Below are 10,590 nucleotides of genomic sequence, written 5' to 3' on the forward strand. Positions count from 1 at the left end.
TCAAGTCTGCTTTGTTTTTCCAGCACCACGAGATTGCAGAAAGCTCTACCTGCTCCTTTCCCTGTTGGCGGTGGCCTTGTGCCCAGGCCTTCTGGCTGCGTGCTCACTCTCTCTCTCCCACAGAGAGCTGACAAGTTCTCCAAAGAGAAAGGAGCAGTGTCAGCACCTAGGCTCACCTCCCTAAAGCACCTTCTCACAGGGACCTGGGCCACTTAACTTCTTGTTACCTCAGCAAATCATCAGTACCTTCAAGCACTTTCTCTGTCTCTCTTTTTTGTATTTAATCCAGTTTTTCCAGTTTTTCTTCAGGGAAGTGTTGGGGTCTGCTGCAAGTCCTTCAGCATAGTCAGAAATGGGGTGTGAAATCGATTCTTTTAAGCAATAGTATTTCAAATCAGAATATGCTATATTTTCTGTTACTTTTGAAAGAGATGATGACTTTTATATCTCAGAGTTCTGTCTTCATAAATCTATAATGGGCAATGCTAAGAAACTAGACAGTCAAAACTATGCATTTCTTTATATTTTATGTTATTTTATAGTCATCTAGAAGTCTTTTGTGTTTGTACACCATTCTAAATTTTCCAGAATTCACACAGATGAACCAGGAAAATAAGCCTACTGGAATTTTATTTGTCTATTTAAATCTATTATATCAAATAACTACAAACATAGTCATGCCTAGCAAAATATTACAGCAAGTCCACATACACTTATATCAGCATATATAAAAACATTGGAGATATACTTCAACTACTGAAAAACCAGTAGGAATGTACCTGTTTGAAATTCAAGCTTAAAATGTATCAGTCAAAGGAGACAGAAGTGTAATTATTCAGTGTTAATGCTTTGCTTATTACCCTAGCTTAAATAAGAAAACTCTGGTTTCCTAGGATAAAATTCAGATGACCTGAATTTATGTCCTTGTTATTTGACCTTAAGCAAGTAGCATTTTCCCTGGGTCCATTTTCTCCTTTATAAAATGGGCCAGTATTATTTATTTTATTCTTTTCTTGTGGCTGTTTGGAGAATATTATGTCATTACATACAAAACTACTCTGAAAAGTTAAGTGCACTTACTAATATGTGTTACTATTAGTTTTTTAAAGTTTTGAGGGATTATTAGCAATATATTAATATAGAAGTTCAGACAAACTCACACTTGGGCATCTGACTCAGAAAATCGATTTAAGGAAAACAAGCTGGGTTGCAAAGCAAAAGGAGGTTCCTGCAGCTGAGTCAACTTAGTATAGGTGTTCATACACCTGTTTCTCTGTTTATGCTCTATTTCTGGTCCTCTTCCATCTCATTTTATCCCCATTCTCTTCCAAACACCTAAAAATATTCTCTCTCTCTCTCTCTCTCTCTCTCTCTCTCTCACTACTCAAGGATTTAAGCCTAAATTTGCATCCTAACATCACTAATTCTATGGGGACAAGCACATGTGGGAAGGAGTGTTTTAGATTGTAGTCATTTAGTCCCTTCACACAAGCAAGGCCTAGTTTTGTAGCCTAGGAGTAAAGAGCTGTACCATCAGCTTATTGTAAATCACTACCATCAGCTATCAATTTATTTGTGATACTGGAAGTTACAAAGGGCCTGAGAGTTTGGAATTTACAGGAGGATGGGCTGAAGCACTGGAAATGAGGAGGAAGGTATCAAAGGGGTTCAGCAGAATAATATGAAAATAGCATCTGCCTTGTTTGAGATGAGAAAGGGTCAGAGTCACTTGGCAAGGGTGCTTTAGCCCTGTCTGCAAGATTCTGGATAAATAAACATCAGCCCCTCCTTATGAGAAACACTCTGTACCAGGTTCTTCACTGAGTACTCTGACACTTGATCTTCACAATAACCTGCAATCTAAACTATATGTAATGAGCTGAATTGTTATTCCACTTCCCACCACATGCATATGTTGAAGTCCTAACCCCCAGTACCTTGGAATGTGACTGTGTCTGAAGATGGGGTCTTTAGAGAGGTAATTAACTGAAAATGAGGTCATGGGGGTGGGCCATAATCTAATCTGACTGGTGTCCTTGTAAGAAAAGGGGATTAGGACACAGGTGCACACCAAGGGCTGACCAAGTGGAAACACAAGGAGAAGACGGCATCTACAATCCAAAGAGAGGCCTCAGAGGAAACCAACACGTGACATACACCTTGATCTTGGAATTCCAGCCTCCAGAACTGTGAGAATAAATGTCTGTTATTTGAGCTCCCAGTCTCTGATACTTGGGTACGGCAGTCCTGGCAAGCTAGTGCACACCGTATACAGCAGAAAATGGAGGGCAGTTCTGGGTGGGGAGAAAAAGACACTCACCATTGTCTTTTGAGCCCTTTTCTGGTACTACATATAAATATCAGAAAAATATTTCTTCATCTTAGTGTCAGTTTTGAATAGCATAACTAAAAGAAACTAGGTTTCTCCATCTCATTATTTTATGTGTGCTTTGTAAACTAGCTTGTGTTTTATTGGTAATCCCTTTTTTCTTTTAATTTAATCCTCTAACTTTGAAATCAATAGATTCTTAATCCTCCCCTAATCATTGCTGTAAAAATTGGGCTTACATTTAAGACTTATTTTATTAAGATCTACCTAATGTTCTCTTAATATTCCTCTCATTCAGTAATAATTAGTGATAGGAACTAATATTATTGAGTAGTCATTTCGTGTGTAAAGAACTTAAAATTATATGACTTCATTTTTAAAATAAAATATGTATATTTAGAACAGTTTTAGGCTTTCAGAAAAATTTTTAAATCTAAAGATAGTACAGAGAGTTTCCATATACCCTACACATAGGTTCTCTTCTTATTAAACTCTTCATTGTGATGGACATTTGTTACGATTAATGAAGTAACATTGATACATTATTGTTATTAGCTAAAGCCTATGTTACATTAGAATATCCTTAGCTGTTACCTAATGTCCTTTTTCTATTCCAGGATTCCATCCAGGACACCACATTACACCAAGTCACCCAGTCTCCTTGAGCTCCTCTTGGATGTGACAATTTATCAGACTTTCCTTGTTTTTGATGCCCTTGATACTTTTTTTTTTTTTTTTGAGGTATCTCACTCTGTTGCCCAGGCTGGAGTGCAGTGGTATGATCTCAGCTCACTGCAACCTCCACTTCCTGGATTCAAGTGATTCTCCTGCCTCCACCTTGGGAGTAGCTGGGACTTCAGGTGCCCACCACCATGCCAAGCTAACGTTTTTGTATTTTTAGTAGAGACGGGGTTTCACTATGTTGGCAAGGCCACTTTTAAACTCCTGACCTCAAGTGATCTGCCCTCCTCAGCCTCCCAAAGTGCTAGGAGCCCTTGATACTTTTGAGGAGCACTGGTCAGGTATTTTGTAGGCTGTTTCTCAACTGAGATTTTTCTGATATTTTTCACATGATTAAATTGGGATTATATGTCTCTCGGAGGAAGGCCACAGGGGTAAAGTGCCATTTTCACCACATCATATCTAAGGTACACACTATCAATATGACTCGCCATTGTTGGTGTTGACCTTGACCATCCGGCTCAAGTAGTATTTGTCAGGTATTTCCACTGTAAAATGAATCTCTCTCCCTTTCCACAGCGTATTCTCTGGTGCAGGTCAGAGATTCTCAAGTACATCCCACAGTTAAGAAACGAGGAGTTATGCTCTGCATAAATTATTTGCAATGTGTCTGATTTGGAAATGTGTCCCCCTTCTCCATTTATTCCAATCAGTTGTGTCATTATGGACCCAGGGATATTTTAAATATATGCATTTAAAATTTATTTTATTTATATGTTAAACATTGAGTTATCATCTAATACCACTTTTGTGGCTCAGCTCACTCCCATCATCATTGTGGAATTTTTTGTTTGCTTGCTTTATTTATTTATTTTTTTGAGCATGTCTTTAGTTCCTGGTACTACAAGATGCTCCAGACTCATGAATTTTGATTCAGTTTTAGAGTTAACTCTTTCTTAAGGCTCCCCTATTCATTTTGAGAATAACACTAGAAACCAAGCTTTGGGTGCTAGAGGTACTGGTGCTACTGATGACTAATGGCTTTCAGGACCTCTTGACTGATAGGGCAGGGCAGGAGATGTTCGTATACTAAACCCTGTATATACATGTATCTGTAACTATTTCTGTAGGTAACCTTGCATCTATATTAGTCTATACATCAGTTTATACTGCTGTCTAAAACTCCATTTATGACCACATGGATTATTCTAATCTCCCCCTGGCTTAGCTGTAAATCCCTACTATCAGCTAATTGTCCAATTCCAGTATACATCTATAGCAGTATGAAGATTATGAAACCATGCCTCTGTGGGAAATAACTTTACCATTCAGAGTGTGGTGCTTTGTGCTGGTTCCTCTTTTATTGCACATTTAAAGGTTTTTCAGGTCAGCACGTTTTCTCCACCCATCACGTAGTAGTAATATGTTAGATTGTTTGGTGATGTTCTGTCCTCCATCCTGGAATCCTATCATTTCATTTTTGTTTTCACAATAAACCTTTTAAGGAGGAATTTTAAAAATGCTTATTTTCCAGATAAGGACACTTAGGCACATAGAGTTTAATGTGCCCAGGGATTTCACAGCTGGTATTTAGTGGAGGTTAAATTTGATGTTAGATTTCTATGTCCCAATTTGAAGGTTGATGTTTTCCTTGAAAAGGTAAACATTTATTACATTTTCATAAAACAAACCCAAACGCATGCTTTTCAATGAAAGGGAGCCTGGAGATGAAGACATGTCATTGGGGTGATGGGTCACACTCAAAGCCACAGCACGACACCATACTCTATCACTGCTTACAGCTCAGTCCTCACCCAAACTGATCCTGGAAGGATTCGTCTTAGGGAATTAGGTGGTTTCCAAGTATTTCTATATCAACTGAAGGTCTGAGGTAGCAAAATCGAAAACCTGAGCATTTAAGGTAGATGAACCATTTTCCTTCCGCTGATGTGTGTGGGTTCTCTAGAGAAGGCGAATGAATAGAATATATATGTATATATACATATATATGATGCAAATAATTGTATATAATGCAAATAATTAGAAGAAGAAATCCACTTTATTTTTACAGGGCATTTAGCTCTATAAGGTTAAATGCATAGACTTATGCTAGGAGAATTAGAATTTCATGTATATATGATTTAGGTTGCATTTTTCCCATACATATATGATACGTGATTTACTGAAAGGAATTAGCTCTTGTGATTAGGTAAAGGCTGAGAAGTTCAAAATCTGCAGCGTGGTCCAGCTGCCTAGAGACCCCAGAGGCCTGAAAGGGCAGATAGTCTGGTAGGCCAGCTACTGGAGGAGTACTCGAGGACCTCTTGCTTGGGGAGGTCAGTCTTTTTGTTCTGTTAATAGGCCTTCTATTGATAGGTTGAGGTCCACCTACATTAAGGAGGGCAATCTGTTTTACCCAAAGATTATCAATTTAAATGTTAATCTCATGCAAAATCTCATCTCTTCAGGCTGACACATAAACTTAGCAACCATTCCTGAAATGGCTACACAGAGCTTGTACTTTCCTTAGGAGTGGAAGAAAAACGTTAGGAAAAATGATGCCTCTTATAAACTATATGCAGACAGGTCTCATTGGAGTAGCATTTGTACATGTTTAATTGCAGCTAATTGGAGGACCCTAGAAAGGTTTGAACTAGCTTATGCCTGAGTTAGGCACGTTGTGAAGAAAGAAAACACTTTTCAAAGAAATGAACAACTTTCTTCTTATGCCTAAGCAGCTGCAGTTTCTATTCTTAGCAGACAAGGGGATAATTGACTAAACAAAAACATATCCCAGCATTGAGGCATTCACGCTTCACAAGGTGAAGCATTATTGCACTGACAACTTTATTGCCTTTTCCCCCCTCTCCCTGAAATGAGTTTTCTGGGGATGAGGGCTGCTGCCTTTGGTTCACCAGCTGCCGTGTGCTCTATCGTGCCAATGATAATGAAGATCCCCCAGAAGACCATGGCAGACACAATCAAAATATGACTTACTCATTTTGGAGACTGGTGGAAATAGTCAAATTTCCTGTGATATAAGGTGAAGCTGACAACCTAGCATGTCTCAGAGAAACTCTGGGCTCTAGTTGATTAAGATCATAGTTTCTGAATGAATGATGTTGTCAGAGACACCAGTTGTAAGCAAATATTTTTCCTGGGTGGGGCTAAATGTAGTCTGAGTGTTGCAATTCAGAATCTCTGGGGCCTTTTTCTGCTTCCAGGAAAGCCGTGTGGCTTAACATTGATGATTGGCCTTAGTGTTATTATTGCATATTAATAAATTTTTCAGATATGTACTAAAGTAGAGGGAAGTTAATGGAGCCCTGTTGTCCATTGGTCACTTCAACAATGCATTTGCTTATCTTGTTGCAGTATAACTCCTCACACTTCCTGTCATTCCCCCATCTCCCTTGAAGTGTTCTAAAGAGATCCCAAACATAAAATCATTTATTTATAAATACTGCAGGATGTCTCTGTAGCAGATGAGACTTTAAATCATAACCATAATAACATTTTTACACCCAGCAAACTTAAAATAATTTCTCAGTATTATCATATACCTGGCCAGTGTACAAATTTCTACTTTTCTGAAAAATGTCTTTTTGGAGATGATTTGTTAGAGCCCCAAAGCTTCCTGGGTAGCATGGCTTGGTGTGTCTCTCAATGTCTCTTTTTTTCCCTCTCTAGTAATTCTCTCTCCATCTTTTTTCCCAGGCCATATATTGCATGATGGCAACCAGATGATTTAAATAAAAAGCACCAGCTACTTTCTGCATTGGTAATGGCTTCTTCAAGACCTAGTTACTCATGCTTATGCTTTTTCTATTACAGTGGCTGGACTAGAATGAACCACTTTCTTACTTCTTTGGTGACACTGGATGTTTCATTACAACAGGAGGCTCCTAGGAACTCATGGTCCTACCTACCACAAGGTGTTTGACAGTGGGTTTCAGTGTCGTCAACCCGATTCTGCATTCTAAAGTTGCCCTTTAACTTTTCATTAAATGGCTCCACAGCCATTGATGAAAACAGTCTACATACACCACTTCATTAGGAGTTACAAAGTAGAAGTGGTGATTTCTTTTCTCTCTCTTTCTTTTTCTTTCTTTCTCTTTCTTTTCCTTCCTTCTTTCTTTTCTTCTTTCTTTCTTTGCTTTCTTTCCTTTCTTTCTTTCTCTATTTCTTTCCCTTCCTCCCTTCCTCCCTTCCTCCCTTCCTTCCCTTGTTTCCTCCTTCCCTTTTTCCTTCTTTCATTTTGATGGAGTCACACTCTGTTGCCTAGGCTGGAATGCAGTGACATGATCTTGGCTCACTGCAACCTCTGCCTCTCAGGTTCGAGCAACTCTCCTGCTTTAGCCTCCCAAGTAGCTGGGATTACAGGCACCCACCATCATGCTTGGCTAATTTTTGTTTTTTTTTTGTGGAGTATGGGGTTTCACCATGTTGGCCAGGCTAGTCTTGAACTCCTGACCTCAGGTCATCCACCTGCCTCTGCCTTCCAAAGTGCTGGTATTACACGCATGAAATAGTGAGTTTCTAATCCTGCCACTTAATAATAAGAATTTTTTTCATACAAAATTTTCCATCATTTTTTTTGGGGGGAGACTGATTTATTTAATTTATTTATTTATTCTTTTGAAAGAAAGAAAGAGAAAGAGAAAGGGGTAGAGAAAACAGGAGTCTTGTTCTATTGCCCAGGCTGGAATGCAATCTAAAAATAGGTATTAAAAACCTCTTTTATGCCGACAATAGTGCTTAACAGCAGATACAGGAAGCAATAAGGGAAGAAAATAACAAACAGACAGCCAACCAACATTTCATTTAAGTCTGTGAAATGCTATGCAAATGCTGAAGAGTGATTTACTTCCAATTATGTGGTCACTTTCAAAATAGGTATAATATGATACTGAGAAAAATGTGTGTTCTGTGGACCTGGGGTGAAGAATTCTATAAATATTCTCTGAGTTAACTTGTTCCAGGTCTGAGTTCAAATCATAGATGTCCCTGTTAATTTTCTATCTTGTTGATCCGTCGAATATTAACAATGTGGTGTCAAAGTCTCCTGCTATTTTTGTGTAGGAGTCCAAGTCTCTTTATAAGTCATTAAGAGCTTGTCTTACCTATCTGGGTGTTCCTATATTGGATGCATATATATTTATGATCATTGACTCCTGTTGTTGCATTGATCCTTTTACCATTATGTAATGCCCTTCTTTGTTTCTTTTAGTCTTTGTTACTATTAAAGTCTATTTTGTCAGAGACGAAAATTACAACTCCCATTTTTTTTTCTCTCCATTTGATTGGTGAGTCTTCCTACAATCCTTTGTTTTGAGTCTTTGTGTGTCCTGGCTTTTGAGATGGATCTGGATACACTGTACTGATGAGTTTTGACTTTTTATTCAATTTGCCTGTCTGCGTCTTTGATTGGGGCATTTAATCCATTTAAATTTAGGATTAATATTGATATTCGTGAGTCTAATATTGTTGTTTAATGCTATCTGGCTATTTTGCCCATTAGTTGATATAGATTCTTCATCTTTCCAAGTGTTTTCCATTTTCCCAGTACCTGAGCAACTTGATCTGAAGTCAGTTACAGAACTGTTGAGCAACTGGACTCCTATGGGACTGTCTACCATTCATGGACAAAAACCCCTCAATAATTTCCTGGTCGAAGCCTTTACCAAGGCCAAGTCTACAGCGTGAACACTGCCCTCTAGGCTTCTCCTCCTCACCCTGTGGGTAGAGATTTGCTAGCCTAAAGCTGGAAGGGTATTAAAGAACAGATGTTCTCCTTCATCCTTCCAACCTGTTTCCCCTCCAGATTTCTGTAGAATAAGCCAAAGTTGTTTTGTCCTATTACTCCAACAGAGACGTTATAAATTTCAACCAAGTCCTAGGGCTACGGACGTATTTCCCAGTGGTCCAGTGGCATTCTCTATCATCCTTACCCAAGGCTCCCTTTTACATTCTTCTTTGGCTATTGTAATTCACACAAGCCCAAGGACCTCACTGCCTTGGGCCTGTGTGAATGAGCGGATACTTCCTGGACATCTAAATTAACCTTGCAAACACCTCACATAGCTGAAAAGAGCCACTCAAGAGGCTGGATACTATATAGAAATTGCTACAAAAGCCATTTTATTTACAAAACTTACTAGAATTTCTTAGGCATACTTGCCAAACATAGAAATCTTAGGTGATAAATAGTCTTTAGATACTCAAACTTTGCATGATTCATATCATAGGAGAATAAATTTGCTAGCTAAGTAGACACCAGGTTATGTTAAGGATGTGTTTACTTGGCTGTCGGTAGAAGACATTTATCATTTGTTATCTTTAGGCCCTCTTTCTCCTATTTCAACTCTAGAAATATATTTCAGCTAAGAGCTAGCCAGGTAAACGGATGATGTTGCTGTATGTTAAATTTATGGCTCAATTACAATCAATCTTATGCTATCGCCTTCTAGTTTCTGTATATAATTAATATAAACAAAGTAGTAAACCAACATTTCTTATGCCACTTTGTTTCTTGCTGGTAAAAAATAAATTAAAATCAATGCCTATTTTTTTTTTTTTTTTTTTAGACGGAGTTTCGCTCTTGTTACCCAGGCTGGAGTGCAAAGGCGCGATCTCGGCTCACCGCAACCTCCGCCTCCTGGGTTCAGCCAATTCTCCTGCCTCAGCCTCCTGAGTAGCTGGGATTACAGGTACGCACCACCGTGCCCAGCTAATTTTTTGTATTTTTAGTAGAGATGGGGTTTCACCATGTTGACCAGGATGGTCTTGATCTCTTGACCTCGTGATCCGCCCACTTCACCCTCCCAAAGTGCTGGAATTACAGGCATGAACCACCGCGCCTGGCCCACCTACTTTTAAAGTAATTGGCTCCAGAATCTGATCTTAGATTGTCCATATAGGCATGATGGTAAAGAGAATTATTTCCTCTTGTAGCATTTATTCTAGTATTGTAAATTAGTAAGTGATAGTTACCTTACTTAAATTAACAGCTCAAGTTGTTTTTTTCTCCACCTCCGACTCCCGTTATTCCTGGCAGGTTAATTGGGCTGGGGAATCAAATGTACAGAGGTCAGCTTCTAAAGCCTCCACTAGCAGTATGACAAGACAGTACAGTGGTTAGGTGTGCTGTGTCATTTGAGAATATCGAGGGCAAACAAAGTCACTGTCTACTTTTCCCAGCCAGAGTCAATCCTGGGCCATCTTGGATCAGTATCTGTGTTTTGCTACACATCTGTCATCATAGATCATTTTTAAAAAGCCTTGTAAATATTTGCCTTTTAAATGAACAGAATTCTATACTGTAAGCCAATCAAACACATTTCTCTTGTTATAACAAACCATTCAATTAAAACAAAATGGCTTGTTCAGAGTGACTTCCTGGCATTTAGATATTTAGCATTCTGGATCCAGATGCACTGGGAAGCTAAGCTGCTTACCACTTATGGTCCATGGCACACTAGGGTTGCTGAAGACATTGGACACCAATTTTTCCACTGAAAACTTTATTAGACATTCTTTTGTTTGGCTAGATAGACATCTGTGTTTTCAGATTAATGTAT

At 38.7% G+C, this 10,590-nt stretch overlaps 1 long non-coding RNA gene across 1 annotated transcript in view; it reads left to right on the plus strand.

The window, feature by feature from the left end:
• LOC128929573 (uncharacterized) overlaps positions 1-10,590 on the plus strand; it is a 54,517-nt gene that overhangs the window by 39,912 nt on the left and 4,015 nt on the right. The window contains exon 2 of the long non-coding RNA XR_008476213.2: positions 9,598-9,720. This is a non-coding gene — a long non-coding RNA (uncharacterized LOC128929573). The remainder of the gene's footprint in view (positions 1-9,597; positions 9,721-10,590) is intronic.

The sequence above is a fragment of the Callithrix jacchus genome, chromosome 14, assembly GCF_049354715.1.
Source record: "Callithrix jacchus isolate 240 chromosome 14, calJac240_pri, whole genome shotgun sequence".
NCBI lineage: Eukaryota > Metazoa > Chordata > Mammalia > Primates > Cebidae > Callithrix > Callithrix jacchus.